The following is a 20,292-nucleotide window of genomic DNA, read 5'->3' as shown; positions in this document are numbered from 1 at the left end:
TTTCCCGCTACGGCGTTTACCGAACAGGAAAAATATTTTTATACATTTGTAGAGTGGGCAATTTCAGGGGATACCTAACATGTATATGTTTCGCAGTTTTTAACTACTTTTATATGTGTTCTAGGGAAAGGGGGGTGATTTGAACTTTTAATACTTTTTATATTTTTTTTTTTTACTTTTTTTTTTTTTTTTTTTTTTTTTGCATTTATTAGACCCCCTAGGGGTGTTGAACCCCAGGGGTCTGATCACTAATGCAATGCATTACAATGCTAATGCATTGCAATGCATTGCAAAAAATCATCCTCTCTTTTGCAGGCTGCATAGACCAGCCTGCAAAAGAGACAATTTGCAGACAAGCCTGGGAGCCTTGTATAGGCTCCCGGCTGTCATGGCAACATGACGTCAGCCCTGGAGCATGCTCCAGGAGCTGGCGATCCCGGACAAAATGGCGGCGCCCATGCGCCGTCGGGAAAATGGCGCCTCCGCCGCCTTTGACCGCGGCGCCAGAGGGGTTAATGCCTCCGATCGGTCCCCTTAAAGCAGTAGACACCCAGCGGCTATGGCGGCCGCCCGGCTCCCGGGCGGTCGCCATAGTTACAGACCCGGGAAGGGGTTAAAGGGATTCTACCATTAAAAAACATTTTTAAACTATAAAACATATATGAATAGCCTTTATAAAGACTATTCATTTGTTACCTTTATTTTGAAGGTCTACATCGCCACCTCTGTCTTCTGCTTCGTCGGCCGTTCTTCAATCTTCACTCCTCTTTTTATACAAAACCACTGCAAAATGGTCGACAGAACTGCCAACTGCACATGTTCTTTGGCCATTTTGCGATGGTCTCATATAAGTGGAGGAGTAAAGAGGAGAATGGCCGACAGAGCAGAAGACAGAGATGGCGCTGGAATGGACAACACTGTGCTCTGAGAACAGGAGGAACGCTTGGATTGGATTTGTTTCTTACTATGGCGTGCCGGCTGATTTTCTCATATTTCCTATGGATAAAAGCGACATGAGATTAGTTTAATTTCCCCTTAAGAAATCTTACCACTGGCTCTAAATATAGCCATTGCCCTATTGAGTAGAAACGTCATATGGCACCACCTGTAATGCAGAAGTGAGTCAGTTGAGATAATGTGTATGTCTCAACACAGAAAATAACTTACACAGCACAAACCTATTGGTACATGCCCTTTTAAGCTACACAATGAACTCCCATCATATGTATATAGCTTCCTTTTAAGATAGGAAGCCAAACTGTATGCAAAATCAATCAGAGGAGTTTTAGAAAAGTCAAGTCTGCAGTAAATGCAGATAATGAACTGTACTTGAACTCTAAGGAACCATTATATTAAGCCTAACAGCTTAATTCTCCACTTTAAAAATATGCTAACTATATTCACTTCTCTTCTTTTCAATAGAGGTTTCAATCATACAGCTTAGAAAATACCTCAATTAACTTTTTTGCATAGAAATGCCATTAGAACAGAGCATTCTTATACAAAGGATCATCCATCAAAACATACAAAAATAAGTCTCATAAATAAACCACAAAGAATCTTAAATTCCATTTGTGAATTCTGACCAGAGAATATTTAGCTAACTGCTCCTTGACATTCAATTTAATACAAAAGTTGACAAAACCTCATACTGCGGAAGAAAGAAAAACAGCTAAAATGATAATCCTACTAATATTATAAATGTGAATCTTTGGATGTTTGAATGTTTGCTCCTCAATCACGCAAAAACGGTTTAACGGACTTGAAGGAAATTTGGCACATAGATGGTTTGTAACCTGTAATAACACATAGGATATTTTTTATCCTGGTAAATGACATGGCTTCATGACTGTTATCAATGTATGTTCATATGTAGAGATGAGCGAACAGTAAAATGTTCGAGGTTCGATATTCGTTTCGAGTAGCCCCTCAATATTCGACTACTTGAATCGAATATCAAACCCTATTATAGTCTATGGGGGGAAAATGCTCATTTCAGGGGTAGGCAACATTCGATCAAATTATACTTACCAAGTCCACAAGTGAGGGTCGGGCTGGATCCTCCGAGAAGTCTTCTCCGTGCAGCGTCCCCACGGCGTCTTCCGGCTGTTCATCCACTCTGCCAGGCATCGGGCCTGGGCAGAGCCGACTGCGCATGCCCACACTACAAGCGGGCATGCGCAGTCGGCTCTGCCCAGGCCCGATGCCTGGCAGAGTGAATTCAGAGCCAGAAGACGCCGCAGGGAAGCTGCACGGAGAGGATTTCTAAAGGTAGGAGAAGAGCCAGCATTGATTGGCCGACTGTATAGCATTCGGCCAATCAATGCTGGTTCTGCATCGAACTTTTACATTCGAACAGCGAGTGGTACTCGTTCGAGTACGAGTATTTAGAATACCGTAGTATTCAACTGAATACCTACTCGATCGAGTACTACTCGCTCATCTCTATTCATATACTATACTATCCTACTAATATTAAACTGCTTTTGCCGGCAGGACAATCGTTCAGCTAATTGCAGTTTGCTGATAAATTCAAGTCTGTTATCTCTCTATGTAAAAACACAGATAAAAGGTGCTACTATAAGTAATAGCTCTTTATAGGTAAATACAGTCCTATGAAAAAGTTTGGGCACCCCTATTAATCTTAATCATTTTTTGTTCTAAATATTTTGGTGTTTGCAACAGCCATTTCAGTTTGATATATCTAATAACTGATGGACACAGTAATATTTCAGGATTGAAATGAGGTTTATTGTACTAACAGAAAATGTGCAATATGCATTAAACCAAAATTTGACCGGTGCAAAAGTATGGGCACCCTTATCATTTTATTGATTTGAATTCCCCTAACTACTTTTTACTGACTTACTGAAGCACAAAATTGGTTTTGTAACCTCAGTGAGCTTTGAACTTCATAGCCAGATGTATCCAATCATAAGAAAAGGTATTTAAGGTGGCCAATTGCAAGTTGATCTCCTATTTGAATCTCCTCTGAAGAGTGGCATCATGGGCTACTCAAAACAACTCTCAAATGATCTGAAAACAAAGATTGTTCAACATAGTTGTTCAGGGGAAGGATACAAAACGTTGTCTCAGAGATTTAACCTGTCAGTTTCCACTGTGAGGAACATAGTAAGGAAATGGAAGACCACAGGGACAGTTCTTGTTAAGCCCAGAAGTGGCAGGCCAAGAAAAATATCAGAAAGGCAGAGAAGAAGAATGGTGAGAACAGTCAAGGACAATCCACAGACCACCTCCAAAGAGCTGCAGCATCATCTTGCTGCAGATGGTGTCACTGTGCATCGGTCAACTATACAGCGCACTTTGCACAAATAGAAGCTGTATGGGAGAGTGATGAGAAAGAAGCCGTTTCTGCACGTACGCCACAAATAGAGTTGCCTGAGGTATGAAAAAGCACATTTGGACAAGGCAGCTTCATTTTGGAAACAAAAATTGAGTTGTTTGGTTATAAAAAAAGGCGTTATGCATGGCGTCCAAAAAGAAACAGCATTCCAAGAAAAACACATGCTACCCACTGTAAAATTTGGTGGAGGTTCCATCATGCTTTGGGGCTGTGTGGCCAATGCCGGCATCGGGAATCTTGTTAAAGTTGAGGGTCGCATGGATTCCACTCAGTATCAGCAGATTCTTGAGAATAATGTTCAAGAATCAGTGACGAAGTTGAAGTTACGCCGGGGATGGATATTTCAGCAAGACAATGATCCAAAACACCGCTCCAAATCCTCAGGCATTCATGCAGAGGAACAATTACAATGTTCTGGAATGGCCATCCCAGTCCCCAGACCTGAATATCATTGAACATCTGTGGGATGATTTGAAGCGGGCTGTCCATGCTCGGCGACCATCTAACTTAACTGAACTTGAATTGTTTGTCCAAAATACCTTTATCCAGGATCCAGGAACTGATTAAAAGCTACAGGAAGCGACTAGAGGCTGTTATCTTTGCAAAAGGAGGATCTACTAAATATTAATGTCACTTTTCTGTTGAGGTGCCCATACTTTTGCACCAGTCAAATTTTGGTTTAATGCATATTGCACATTTTCTGTTAGTACAATAAACCTCATTTCAATCCTGAAATATTACTGTGTCCATCAGTTATTAGATATATCAAACTGAAATGGCTGTTATAAACACCAAAATATTTAGAACTAAAAATGATTAAGATTAATAGGGGTGCCCAAACTTTTTCATAGGACTGTATGCCTCTTTAAGAAATAGTGCTGCATAGGTAACAACATTCCTATAAGTGATAGAGCCCTTATAGATGACAGTGCCCTTAGAGGTAATAGTAGCACCTACATAAAATATCCCCTATAAGTCGGGGTGGATTGTCAATGCAGTTGGCCAGAAATTTTCCAGAGAGGCTGCTCCATGTTCCGAGTAAGTGGTTGCTCTGCTTCTCCCATAAAGACTCAACACTGTAGAAAAAAATTCCCAGGGAAGGTAAGTGTTAAATGAAGTATGAGTCGGTGCTGTGTGTAAGAGTATGAGTGTATGTGTGTTTAGTGAGAGTCAGTGTTGTCTGTTTGATGGATACAATACTCAGTACAAGCCCAATATACAGTACTTCATAGACACTGCACAGTACCACTTTTGTTTCTCTCTATATAGACATTGCACATCTGTCGCTCTGTATATATACACTAAATACTAACAATTCTATTGTTCTGTAGATTGACAAGATGGACACTGTATGGTACCACTTCTATTTCTCTGCATTTAGGCAGTTCAGAATATTACTTTTATTGCCCTGTATATACACACTTCACAGTACCACTTCAATTGCAGTGTATAAATATATTGCAAAACAGCAATTCTATTGCCCTCCTTATAGTGCTGTGTTATTATAAAGCGAATGGGCGCCACAATCTAGTGTCAAACTGACACTGAATTGTTGCACCCCTTCAATCCTTATCTTTTACCCAGGATTTCTGGTAGTTGGCATCCTCTCCTTTACTTACAAAGGACTGCATTGTGTAAAAAATGGATGTGCATGGCATCTAAGTGGTTAAATAATAAGATGATAAGATGATAAGAGTCATCTCTGATCACAGGCAGTGCGGCCAGTTCCCTGCTGCGTGAAACAGCCCAGAGCCAACAGCTAGTGCATTTGTCCTCCATCAGAGCAGATGCCTTACTTAGTCCCATGCACCAGGACGTATATGTACAATTTAATATTGTCCAATTGTACAACATATATGGTCCAATCTAATATTATCACTTTGCAAAGTAATTTTTGGAACTAAAAGAAGATATATTAGTAACAATTTACCTCTTTAAACTTCACTCCTCTCAAAAAATGAGGCCCTCTTTAACCCCTTAGAGACACAGCCCAAAAGTGACTTAAGGACCAGGCCTCTTTTTTCAAATCTGACATGTGTCACTTTAAATGGCGATAACTTTGAGACGCTTTAACTTACACAAGTGATTCTGAGATTGTTTTTTCGTAACACATTGTACTTCATGTCAGTAGTAAATTTTCGTTGATATGTTTTGTCTTTAATTATGAAAAAATAGGAAATTTGGTGAAAATTTTGAAAAAAATGCAGTTTTCAAACTTTGAAATTGCAAGCCTTTCAAATAGAAAGTCATACTACCCGAATTTTTTCATAAATATAATTAACCATGTCTCTGATTTATGTAGCAATCAAATTTTAAGCACCCTTTCATTTTTTTCAGATATTATAAGGCTTACAAGTCAAGCAGTAATTTTCCAAATTTTCAAGAAAATTTCCAAAACACATTTTTCAAGGGACCAGTTCAGTTCTGAAGGGAACTTGAAAGGCCTCTCTAATAAAACCCCCCAAAAGTCACCCCATTCTAAAAACTGCACTCCTGAAAGAATCTAAAACAGCAGCATTTAGCCCTAGAATTTACACATTTACTAAGGTTTAAAGGAGAAACTGCACCCCACATTTTGTTACACAATTTCTCTCGAACACGACAATACCCCATATGTGCTGGTACCCTAATGTACGGGCACACGGTCGCTCTCAGAGCGGATGGAGCACTAATTGGATTTTGTAGGCCAGATTTTGCTAGAATATTTTTCAGGCGCCATGCCCCGATTGCAAAGCCCCCAAGGTGCCAAAACAGTGGAAAACCCCAAAATGTCACCCCATTTTGGAAACTAGACCCCTCAAGGAATTTATCAAGGGGTATAGTGAGCACTTAGACCCTACAGGTGTTTCACAGATTTTTTTACCATTGAGATGTGAAAATGAAAAATTACTTTTTTTATAATAAAATGTCACTGTAGCCCCAAATTTTTCATCTTCACAAACGGTTAAAGGAGAAACTGCACCCCACATTTTGTTACACAATTTCTCCTGAACATGACAATACCCCGTATGTGCTGGTACCCTAATGTACGGGCACACGGTCGCTCTCAGAGCGGATGGAGCGCTAATTGGATTTTGTAGGCCAGATTTTACTAGAATACTTTTCAGGCACCATGTCCCTTTTGCAGAGCCCCCAATGTGCCAAAACAGTGGAAACCCCCAAAATGTCACCCCATTTTGGAAACTATACCCCTCAAGGAATTTACCAAGGGGTTTAGTGAGCCCTTTGACCCTACAGGAGTGTAACAGAATTGGCCCAACAAAAGGAAAAGTGACATTTTTTGCTATAAAATGTAGCTTTAACCCCAAATTATGCATTTCCACAAGGGGTTAAAAAAGAAAATGCACCCCACAAATTGTCAAGCACTTTGCCCCAACTACAGAAATGCCCCACATGTGGATGTAAAGTGATGTATGGGCACACTGTAAAGTCCAGAGCTGAAGGATCGCTATTGGGATTTTGGAGGGCAAATTTAGCTGAAATCTGTTTCAGGCACCATGTTGCATTTGGAGAGCCCCTGAAGTGCTAGAACAGTGGAACCCCCCCCCCCAAAACGACCCCATTTTGAAAACTAGACCCCTCAAGGAATTTATCAAGGGGTTTAGTGAGCACTTGGACCCTACAGGTGTTTCACAGATTTTTTTACCATTGAGATGTGAAAATGAAAAATTACTTTTTTTCCAATAAATCGTCCATTTAGCGCCATATTTTTAATTTTTGCAAGTAGTTAGAGAATTAAGAGCCCCCCACAGTTTGTTACACAATTTCCCCTGAACACGGCAATACCCCATATGGGATCATAATCTGCTGTATGGGTACATGTTGGGGCTCAGAATGGAAAGAGCGCTATTTGGATTTTGGAGGGCATATATTGCTGGAATAGTTTTGAGGTGCCATGTCGCATTTGCTGAGCCCCTAAAGTATCAATACAATAGAAACCCCTCAAAAGTGACCCCATTTTAGAAACTACACCCGTCAAGGAATGTATCAAGTGGTATTATGATTTTGAGACTAAAAATGCTTCCCAAAAATTGAAATTTTTAAAGAAATATGCCATTTTGGTATCCAATGCATTGCACCCACTTTGTGTTGTCAGAGACCTGTACTCCTAAAACTATTAAGTGGGCCTTCCCGAGGGGCAAAAAAATTATATATGTGGGTATAAACTGCTGCTTGGGCCCACAGCAGGGCTCAGAAGGGAAGGAGCACTGCGCTTTTTAGCTTTTGGGGTACAGATTTAGAGGGACTTCCTGGGCGCCATGTTGTTTTTGCAGAGCCCTGGAGGTGCCAGTAAACTGGAATTCCCCAAGAAGTGACCCCATTTTGTAGGGGAAATTTTAGAGTCTCTGCAAAAGTGCCATGGCATCCAAAAACCAAACCGTCTAAGTCTGTGCTCCAAAAACCAAATAACCTTCTTCCCTTCTGTGTCTGGCTGGGCCCTAATATCAGTTTATACCCACATATGACATTACGTACGTTATCCGGGGTACACCAGTGTCATATATGTGCCCTAATATCAGTTTATACCCACATATGACATTACCCCGGTTACACCAGTGTCATACATGTGGCATACATGTGGCATAAACTGCAGTTTGGGCACACAGCAGGGGGCAGAAGGGAAGGAGCGCGATGCGGCTTTTGGAGCACAGATTCAGATGTTTGGTATCTGGACGCCATGTCATGTTTGTAGAGCCTGTAAGGTACCAGAAAAGTGGATTCCCCAAAGGAGTGACCGCAGTTTGAAAACTGCACCCCTAAAAGAATTTATCAGGGGGTGTAGTGTAGTATTAGTATCCCGGACGTGACTGCACAGCGGATGGCGAAGAGGGAATATATAAGCGGTGCGGAGGACATTGCAGACACTAAATTCCCTACTATGTCCCAGTAGCTCCTATGATTGGGGAAGTCACACTGGGGTCACTTTGGGGGTCACTTCTGGTATATTTTCCCTCATAAGCTGTAAATCTGGGGTGTCCCCTGATATTCGCTTGCACAGCTTATACATTCCCTACCTGCCGCACCCAGTTGTGTTCTAATGATTTGGCGATTTTGCGTGATTTTGTCTTCACATTGGTAGAGGCTATATTTTCTTTATTTTTCTGCTGACGTGGCCATATAAGGGCTTGTTGTTTGCGGGATGCAATGTATTTTGTAATGACACCATCTTGGGGTGCCTAAAACTTACTGATTACATTTTATTAACTCTTTTTTTGCTGGATTTAAAAGAGAAAAAATCAATTCTGGTATTGAGTTTTACCTTTTACATTTTTCGCCATGCAGCGTACAGTATAAGTAACATGTGACCTTTATTCTGCGGGTTGGTACGGTTACGGCGATACCTCAATTATGTTATTTTTTTATGCGATACTAAGTCTGCAGAACAAAAACACATTTGGGGACATAAATCAGTGATTTTTGCATCGCCATCTTCTGAGAGGCGTAACATTTTTATTTTTCGCTTGACAGTGTTTATTGAGGGCTTATTTTTTGCGGGACAACCTGTGCATTTTATTGGTACTATTTTGGGGTGCATAAGACTTTTTGATCACTTCTTATAGCACATTTTGTAAGGTGAGATGGCGAAAAATCACTACTTCCGGCGGGTTTTTTCCGTTATTTTTTACCGCCGTTCACTGTGTACATTAAATATTGTTTCAGTTTTGTTGTACAGGTTGTTACGGACGCGACAATACCAAATATGTATTGTTTTTATTAATTTTTTGTGTTTTTTTTACATAATTCATTTTTTATAGAAAAAAGGGATTTTTGGGACTTTATAACTTTATTAATTGTTTTCAAATACTTTATTTTTTTTTTTTACACTTTTTTTTTTACTTGTTCTTGTGTCCCTATGGGACACATGGATCAGTGAAGATTGCATCACTGATTCTCTACTCTAGACTGAGACACAGGCTGCAGTGACAGCCTGCACGTGTCTCACTCTAGACACAGGAAGTGAGCTGTGCGGACGGGACAGCTCACTTCCAGAAGACGCCGGGAGCATCACCAGGTAAGTGAGTGCTCAGGGCTGTCTGGGGTCACTAACCAGACCCCAGACTACGTATTACAGATACCGGCACCCCCCGATCTCGGTCCGGGGGGTGCCGGCGGGGGGGGGGAGAGATCGCGGCACCCTTTGTTTGCGGTGGTCATGTTTGACCATCGCAATCAAAGGGTTAAAACCTCCGATCGGTAAAAGTACCGACCGGAGGTTATGGAAAAGGGTGATAGCTGTCAGTAACAGCTATCACTCAGTTCCGATTCCGCCCGCTCAGCTAGTGAGCGGGCGGAATCACCATGACGTAATATTACTTCATGGTGCGCGAAGTACCTCGCGTCCATGACGTAATAGTACGTCAAAGGTCGCTAAGGGGTTAATGTGAAAATAATTACTTAAATACTTAAGTAAAAACTCTCCCTTTAAATTCTCAAAGTCTTTAAGTAATATCTTATAAAATAAATGTTTTACATGTGTACATAATTTTCTCACCCAAAAATCAAAATCCCTAATTTTATTAAATTCTATTATCTTTCTATTATTCTATAGCACTGTGGAATTATTAAGACTAATAAGCACAAAATAATTAACAGAATGGAGATTTAGGTGTTATACAACCATATAGATCCAACCCTATATAAGAACATTTAACTACTGAGGTTGATGCTGGTGTCGGCTACTGCTGCTTTTGATGGCCAATTCACCATAATGGCCACTTTAAAGATACAATCATCTGATGCAAACTTCAGACGTGGAAACTATTGTACAGTAGATTGTGGGAATACACATTGAGTCTGAAAAAAGTAAAATTGTATGTCATGTTAGTAAACAAGTCTAATGCTTGACTAGCAATTATAGCAAAAATGAAATTGAAACAAAATTCAACAAAAATCACCTGTTTGACAGTCATTGGAATTGCTCAACTGAAATATTCAAGAAACTCATTAAATTGGAAAAAAGGGATAATAATAAGCAAGACTTGTCTGAAGTAAACCCACCATATTCTGTCTCTACACAATCTGTAACTGTAAAACTCTATGTATTTACACATATTGACAGAGCAGGCCTATTTACCTTTGAAGGTTCATTTTATTTCATGTTTGGGTGGTTTGGTCCAATGATTTGTTTTAGGTTGAATTGGTTCATAACTAACTGGAAGTCCTATTTTATACTGTCTTCAGAGCCCAAGGTATAATAAGTGGAGGCAGTGGAGGCAGGAAACCATAATAAACAGTTATATTGACCTTCTATCACCTATCTTTGGCATTCTTGTGGACTCTTTCAATCCCTTGGGATCCTCTTCTGGCCTCTTGAGGTCTTCTGGGTGATGTCAGAAGCCACACAGAGAACACTAAGGCCTGTGATTAATCTTCAGTTGTCATATGGGGTACTTAAATGGCATGACACTTTAATGCAGGTGTCATCATATCGGTGTGCCCCACTCAATCAGAGGTTTCAGCGGTGCCCCTAGAGCATATGATGTTACCCAGGAGGTCAGAAGAGGACCCCAAGGAAGCAACAAACATCATAAGGATGCCCAGGAGCAGTGAGGCAAAGTTAAAATAACTCTTTATTATTAGAGATGAGCGAACAGTAAAATGTTCGAGGTTCGATATTCGTTTCGAGTAGCCCCTCAATATTCAACTACTCAAATCGAGTATCAAACCCTATTATAGTCTATGGGGGGAAAATGCTTGTTTCAGGGGTTGGCAACATTCGATCAAATTATACTTACTAAGTCCATGAGTGAGGGTTGGGCTGGATCCCCCGAGAAGTCTTCTCCGTGCAGCGTCCCCGAGGCATCTTCCGGCTCTGAATTCACTCTGCCAAGCATCGGGAGTGGGCAGAGCCGACTGCTCATGCCCGCACTACAAGCGGCCATGCGCTGTCGGCTCTGCCCAGGCCTGATGCCTGGCAGAGTGAATTCAGAGCCGGAAGACGCCGCGGGGAAGCTGCACGGAGAAGACTTCTAAAGGTAGGAGAAGAACCAGCGTTGATTGGTTGACTGTATAGCATTCGGCCAATCAATGCTGGTTCTGCATCTAACTTTTCCATTCGAATAGCGAGTGGTACTCGATCGAGTACGAGTATTTCGAATACCGTAGTATTCGATCAAATACCTACTTGATCGAATACTACTCCCTCATCTCTATTAATGATTCTTGGTCTATGCCTCCAGAGTATAATAGTGGCTCACAAATGCAAAAGAAAGAAGTCTCGATCTCACCATATGAGTAAGCTCCAGGATAACCCTCCGGGTGCACGGCCTTTAACCTCCGGACTGAATGAGGCAACTCCACAGCTGAATCTTTAACCAAAAATAGTAGGTCCGCACTCCTCGGGTTCCATAAAATATAACTTTTAATAAACCATTAAAAACTCACACAACATAGAACACTTTGTGAAAAAAGTAGGAAAAAGACACATAGTGTTTAAAACCGCCGACGCGTTTCGAAGCTTAACAGCTCCTTAGTCATGGCCATGACTAAGGAGCTGTTAAGCTTCGAAACGCGTCGGCGGTTTTAAACACTATGTGTCTTTTTCCTACTTTTTTCACAAAGTGTTCTATGTTGTGTGAGTTTTTAATGGTTTATTAAAAGTTATATTTTATGGAACCCGAGGAGTGCGGACCTACTATTTTTGGTTAAAGATTCAGCTATAATAGTGGCTCTTGAGTGACAAACCACCAAAGTATCAAATTTGGGTCAAAACCAAAACTTTTACAAAATTCTGGCCAAAATCAATTTGATCCAAACTGGTTTTCTTATCTATTGTTACTTATATACATGACTTCTCCACAGTGGAAGCCTTAGTCAAAACCACTGATTAAGATATATATGTGTTTATCCTATGTAAAAAGGAGTCTATTCAATATAAGCTTAAATATCAGATAGAAGCTTTAGAACCTCTAAAAGGTTAACCAGGGGTATAAACATTAAAAGAAAATGTAAAAAGAAACTCCTTTGACTTTGTTCATATTTCATTATTAAATGTTGTTCTTTGTCTATTAACTGAAATTAAAAAAATAAATACAGTGACTTACAACCCCCCTAGGCAAGAGTAATTATATAAAAAAATATATTCAACATAATAGATTTTAAAATTGTGATTATTGTATTGGAAAATATGCACATGATTATGTTTGCCACTGTTGTAAACATCTCATTTATTATAGTTATCCTGTCTTGGAAATCAATTTGCTTTTAAATATATTGGTTTGAAAGGACTGTGTGTTCCTAACTATCTTTTAAATTTATATTTTACAAAAACAAAATACAGTGCATAAATGTGCCGTACCTTGAATACTTATTTTTTAAAAATTATTATTATTGTTATTATTATTATTATTATGATTATTAATAATTAGAGATGAGCGAACAGTAAAATGTTCAAGGTTCGATATTCATTTCGAGTAGCCCCTCAATATTCGACTACTCAAATCGAATATCAAACCCTATTATAGTGTATTGGGGGAATATGCTTGTTTCAGGGGTAGGCAACATTCAATCAAATTACACTTACCAAGTCCATGAGTGAGGGTCGGGCTGGATCCTCCGAGAAGTCTTCTCCGTGCAGCGTCCCCGCGGCATCTTTCGGCTCTGAATTCACTCTGCCAGTCATCGGGCCTGGGCAAAGCCAACTGCGCCTGCCCGCACTACAAGCGGACATGCGCAGTCGGCTCTGCCCAGGCCCGATGCCTGGCAGAGTGAATGAAGAGCCGGAAGACGCCACGGGGAAGCTGCACGGAGAAGACTTCTAAAGGTAGGAGAAGAACCAGCGTTGATTGGCCGACTGTATAGCATTCGGCCAATCAATGCTGGTTCTGCAGCGAACTTCTACATTCGAATAGTGAGTGGTACTCGATCGAGTAGGAGTATTTTGAATACCGTAGTATTTGATCGAATACCTACTCGATCAAGTCCTACTCACTCATCTCTATTATTATTAATAATAATAATAATAATAATAATAATAGTAATAATAATTTATTTTAAACACCATTAATTCTATTGTGCTTTAGATTTGAAGAATGTTTACATATAAAAAAACCAAATACACAAATGTAAAAACAAATACAGTAGGCTAACATGGTGACCAACTGGTGCAGTGAGATAAAGGACCCTGTCTGCAAAGGTTTGCAATCTATGAGGGAAGGGGGTAGAGAGTAGGTGAGGGTAGACGTTTAGATGGTTGTGTAGTGGTAGTGGAGTTATTGAAGATTGCAGGCTTTCCTGAAGCAGTGGGTCTTCAAGATTCTTTGAAAGCTTTGATTGTGAGGCAGAGTTATGTATTATGGTAGTGAATTCCAGGGTATAGGAGATCCATAGGAGATGGTGGTTATATGAGGAGCAAATAAGAGCAAAGTGAAGAAGGAGGTTTTGGGATCAGAGATTATGTGTGGTCAGGCAGAAGGAGATTAGTTTGAGATGTAAGGAGGGGGTGTGTCAGCTTTAAGATAAGATAAGATAATCCTTAAGATAATAGGCCCACCATGGGGAAATTCAGTGTGTTACAGTAGCATTATAATACAGTAATATATTACAAGAAAGAACACATACAAGCTCATAGCGGATAAAAAAAAGATACTAGGAGTCATAGCAACTAAGAAGAAAAAAGAAAGACTCAGGATCATTTAGTTCTCTGTGCCGAGTGATCTCTGCTTAGCCTGATGTTGATTATACAGCCTGACCATGGTTGGGAGGAAGGATCTCCGATAGCGCTCCTTCTCACACTTGGGGTGAAGCAGTCGGTCACTGAGAGTACTGTCCAGTGCTATCCCGACATTAACATTTTAAACTCAATTTATTGGGCAATGAGTGGCCAGTAAAGAGATTGACAAAGGGGTAGACACTGATAGAAAAGTGAAGAGAGAGGTGGAATAAGCAAAGAGAAAATCTAAGGGTGGACTGGAGGGGAGCATTTACTGGGAGGCCACAGAAGGGTGCTAAGCCACAGGTATTGTGGTCTTGTCTTTTACAGTTTCGGTGGAGATGTAAGAATGGATGTGATTAAAGTTTTTGATTTGGCGGTGAAAGGAGGTGTTGAGTTGATTTGAGGCTTGATGGACATGGCAGAATCAGGGAAATAAGTGAAAAGATACTGAGCTTAAAGAAGGCTACATTTGGTGGCCTTTAAAAAGAAATATTTTTTTTTTGCTTATGCAGTGTACCATAGTGTAGTATTAAAGAATAATGTAGACTCTTTTGTATACCTTGTATATGCTTGCTTAATTTAAGGGCTTGTCATCCATCTTGATGTGTGCTGGGTCTTATCTAACAAATAAACAAAATACTGCTTGTAGGTTAGTACTGTATATGTAAAAAAAAAAACTGAATGTTCTTTTAACTTTATAGGCTGGGATAATGTCCTCAAAAATAACAAGTCTTTCAAAGGCTTTATTAATTTGTAAAGTGACTGCATATTAAAATAACAGTACAGTGAGTAAAGGTCAATTCACACTTCAGTATTACTGAAAAATTATCAGCAATTTACAATTCAATACAATTTTAAATACATTACTATTCACAACACAATACATGTGGATGTTGTTTTAAATCAGTGTGTTAACATATGCTGTAAAACTGGCCTTCTTTGGGATACTAGAGAAAAAAGTGATGAAAATTTGACAAAGTTAAATTTTGAATGTTAAATCAGATGAATCTGATCTATTAAGAGAAGAACATTTGTGGGAACAAGAACAAATAAAAGATGCTGGAGAACAGATTGACAACATGACCTCAGAAGTGTGGTGTGGTGATGTATCAGTGGTGAAAAATTGTAAAATTTGTACAGGTTAAAAATTTTTTTAACAAGGGAGCAAAGTCTGACTACATATCAAGATGACAGCTTTCAGAGCTCCCGCCTACCTGAGACTCTGTGTCTAGTTATTTAGCAGCATAACATAGTGAAAATCCTGAAGGATAGGCTTGAGGAGAGACCTGAAATGTCAAAAAGAAGAAAATACTGGTGACGTGGAAACATTTCTGAAAAAAAGGACAATGATTTCCCTAACCTTCCACCCTTCCACCTAAAATTGTATTCCTATGTGTCCCCTTGCATATAAATATGCATCCTTCAGAAATTGTTTTTATACTATACCTGAGGAAGGGATCAGAGTTATCCAGAAAGCTTGTAATCTGTGATCATTATTAGTTAGCTATTAAAAAAGGTATCAACTACTGAAGACTCAAATTTTTAGTTTTTTATATGTCTTCCCCAACAGGAGCACGTAAGATGTCACTGGGCACACTAGTAGAATTAGAGGGTCTGGCTTATTCAAACCAGGAGAGCTTGTCTGATGAGGGAGTAGCAATCGGCATGGCAGATTCCTATTTCCATAAAATTGAAAGAGTTATGTGACAGAAAAGAAGAGGTAAGCCAGATGGGGCGGCAGATCAAGACCCTTCAAACTAACCAAATCATCATAATCACATTTAATAATGCAGTAGTGAATAGTTGCAGGGTGCAAATCAGGGCTATTAACATGCCATTAGATCAGAGAGAAAATCAAGAGAACTGGGACAGATGTAAAAATCCATCCCACCTTCCAGGCTGGCCACTGATGAGGGGGGCCTGCTTGGTACCTGATGGTGGTGGTGGTGGTGGTGGCTGTTCCCCTAGGGTGCTTCAAATTGGAGATGGGTCTTCTCATATACTGAGCCGTGTGGTGGTGTTTGAAAGGGCTCTGAACCAAGTGAAACTTTACTCTGATAACTTATGTTACATAATTTGTGCAGCTTCCTGATGGGGGTAGTAGTCTTGACTTGGTAGTCTACTCCCAGGCTATAATGGTGATGGGGTGACTTTACCCCTCTCCAATTAAAGTAATATTTGCTGGGTATTCTCCTTTGGGTTCTTTTTATAACAACACTGGTAATAGCACTAACAGTGTGCTATAGTTAATGTGATCATGGGCCAGGCCGCAGGACATGTTTTCCCAAGTGGTGTTAGCAGTGCCAACATGTGCAGATGTGCAGTATGGATTAATATGATGGAATTGGCCATAGGACATGTTTTCCTCAGTGGTGGCAGCGATGGTGGGCACTAGACTGCTTTGGCAACATATATGGGAGTGTGGTTGGGTATATGTGAACAAACCCAGGGGTTTGCTATGGTTGGTGTTCTTGGCCAGTGTGGTCATCGTCATAGTCATCTTCTTGAAACTGGTAGGAATCAACATCCTCCCTGGCTGTGCCTGTGACATATCAAGGGCCTCCTCTGCATCCAAGGGAGAGTCTTCCTCATCTTCCTCCTCTTGCAGTGTAGGAGTCGCAGTTCACCTACCATAATAGCCCTGACCAGATCCTTATCAACCTTCATCAACACAAGGCGATAATGTTGACTAATAGGCAGAAACTGTTCCTCCTCTTCCATCCCTCATTGCATGAGTTTAAGGGTTTCATGTCAAATAAACATTAGAGGGATCACATCTCTGAGTCATCCCTACTGACAAATTTGGTGACTTCTTCAAAGGGCTTGAGAAGGTAGCACACTTCCTTCATGAGCCTCCAATGATGTATCTCAAAGTAACTCATTGTCCTTGTGTTCTGATGCATGCAATAATCATTCACCACCTTCGGCTTCACACACAGACACTCGAGCATGTTTAACAGTTGAAATGTGCAGAGATTTTGCTGGCCATGAGGAATAACTCATTTAAGTCACTATACAGGTTAATAAAGTGGCAAACCACAAGATTAAGAACATGCGTGAAACTGGGAAAAAATATTATTCTTCCTCACCTTAGCACAGCAACAATATTTGTGATGTTGTCACTAGCAATGTTGACCAGTTGAAGTTGACAAGGAATCATCCAGCAGTATATTTGCTGCAGAATACAGCGAAGCAGCCTCTCCACTGTGTGGTCCATTTGATCTAAGCTCATTAATTGCAAAACCTCATTACAGTGCTTCAGCTTACACCCATGAAATAAAGGAGAGGAGAAGAAAGAGGAGTGGAAATGATGGCATGCCCAAGTGGAGATAGTGGCGGGAAACGGTCTAGAGAGGAAGATCAAGAGGAGGTGGATGGGTCCTGCATGGAATCATAACTGGGCCTGCACAATGGGGGTGGAACTAGCTTCTAGCCTTGCTGCATATCTGGATTGTGTCCTCTGCCACTCAAATCATTAACTCAGTGGGCCGTGAAAGCCATATATTGTACTTTTCCATAATTGCTGCTCTATGTGTGACAGTGGCGTGCACTTTTCCTCAGACTAGCATATCCAAGGAAAGGCCCATGTTCTCCAACCCATAGAAATATAAAGCAGCAACATTTTCCTGGCACTTCCTTGGCCAGGTGTGAGTTAAGTTGCACAACTGACAGATCTGACTGGTCACATAATACTGTCTCCTGGCCACGTATTCCAATATGGATGATGACATTGGCAAGGAAGATGAGAAGGAAGAGAAGGAGAAACTGATAATGTTGACCATGCAAGTGTTATGTGTAGATGTGGCCTACCTACCAGGAAGATCACAAGTAAGAGTAGAACAGCCTTGCTCATTTGCCTTGACAGTGCCACTGTCAACTCTTTTGTTTTCCAAATAAACAAGTGATGCCGTCATTTGTTCATTTGTTATTCCTACATTTGTTCCTGCACTGCCACGGTTACGTTCGTGCTTGTGGATCTGCATGTTGCCATGGATTTATTGTTTGGTAATGTACAAAAAAAATTCCCACATGGGAGATGACTGCGTGTACTTGCTGCCGCCAGCAGCAGCAAAAATAAGTCTGTCACTACCCCCACTCTGAGAGGTTCCCACAGATTTTCCCCAGGCAGACTTTTTTGATGTTGGGCATGCACAATCACACCGCAACCAACCTTCACCACAAGAGAATCATCATCGTCAATGTCATCATCATCATAATCATCTTCCACATTTGTTACTAAGACATCATGGCCTTGCACACCCAATTTTTGATCACCATGGTGTAGCCATGGTGGCATACAGCTGTGCAAATTTATTAAACTTTGAAGGTGTTATCTGACTTTTTTCTTTTTTTTCTCTTTTACATTGTGCATATGTGGTGCGTGAATCTTCTTGTTGACCTTGCACTCCTCCAATCTGGCCAAGGCTATTTTGATTGGAGTATCCAAATACAGCATTGTTTTGTAGTAAGTTATCAAATAATAATAGTTATAATAATATTAATAATAATCATCATCATCATCTCATAATATAGATTTTCTTATTTTAAAGATTTTTTACCGAAAAAAAAACACCAAATCAATACTACTCAAAATCAAAACATTCATCAAAATACAATTATCACTTATAAATATATAAAGTTTCATTATTCAATCCATAATATATCAAGTTGCAAGGCAAATTAAAAATAATTAAAATAAATTAAAAACACGAAAAACTGTGTGGTAAAAACATGTATTCAATGGTTGAGATTTCATCCTATAAATACAATAAATACTAGACTGGCTCAAATATTATAGAAATACACAATCCTCAAAAATTGTATATACATAAAATCCTACCCACAATTCATATACATATAAATAAATCCATATACAAAATATTCATATAAATCCCCCAAAAAATCCAAATAACAAATATGCAAAATTCAAAACCAAAAGGAGAAAAGATCAAAACATCCCAAAGTGTTTTATGCTCCAACAAAGAAACACCACGTTTCACACATGCTTTCTGAAGTTGGTGTTTGTCAGGGTGTTAAATACGCACAAGGGACCTTGCTCTAACTCATGTGTGTTCCATTATCAGGAGCATGTGCACGGAGAGCACCTCCATGCCGATGTCGGCATCAAACAGAACCATACAGTCATATTGTGTGTCAGAAGAAAGTTATATACTAAATATCCTATTTTGTGACCACCCTGTAGCAGAGCATAAATTGCATTCTTTCAAATTGAAATCCATAACCACATTGACCAAAATGGAAACCATTTACATCAACAACAGTGTGGTCACATTGGTATATCAAATAGGACCTGTCACTAGGCCAGCATCCATAGCACTAGCACATTTGAGATTGAGGGTGCAGTCAGGGGTTGTAGTGACATGGAGGGCAGGGCATTTCAGGGTTTGAGTGCTATCAATCACGTGACCCAGCAGTCATGAGGAATCAGTCGAAACAGGTAAGGGATTCTAAACTCCTCGAACAACCTCTTGAATAAAAGTTTTTTTCTTGCCCCACTTGAACTAATCCCTCCACCAAAGTTTTGTTACTCTGTTTTCTATCCAAAAGAGTTTTTTCAGGACAACACGGTGGCTCAGTGGTTAGCACTGCAACCTTGCAGTGCTGGAGTACTGGGTTTGAATCCTGCCAGGAACAACATCTACAAGGAGTAGCAAATACTTAAAAGATATGAAAAGATCCCAGTACTAACTCACCTAAACAGTACTTAACCAGGCGTTTCGACACACGGCTTTGTCTGGGATTTGCTCCTTTGGCAACCAATTCTGTTAAGTGTAACCCTCTAAAAACCCTGCTTTTCTGTATCTTTGTAAAATGGGATTATCCATCCCAATATGAAACTCAGGCTCTTCATAACTGACATCATAGAGGTGGTGAATGTGGAAACCTTTATTAAAATGTGCTATTGATGTTACTTTTTCACCCATGACTACTGTGGGTTTAATAGATGCAACACATTTATTTTACATCCCTATGTTTAAGATGTGATAGAAAAAAAGACTTTTATTCTAGAATTTTTGTTAATTTCTTCCAGATTTGTATTTGTCTTCCCACTTTAACACTTATTAACACTACATACCTTTGTCTGACAATCCTTTTAATGTATTGCAATGTTCGAATTTTGTAATTTTCACCTGCGCAATAAAAAAATATGATCTGCTATATCGTTTTGATATTTTGAACATCCCAGTACTTTGAAAGATTAATAAACCCTTTTATTATTATTATTATTATTATTATTATTATTATTATTATT

The sequence above is a fragment of the Leptodactylus fuscus genome, chromosome 9 (genome assembly GCF_031893055.1).
Source record: "Leptodactylus fuscus isolate aLepFus1 chromosome 9, aLepFus1.hap2, whole genome shotgun sequence".
Lineage (NCBI taxonomy): Eukaryota > Metazoa > Chordata > Amphibia > Anura > Leptodactylidae > Leptodactylus > Leptodactylus fuscus.
This window is presented reverse-complemented; position numbering follows the sequence as displayed.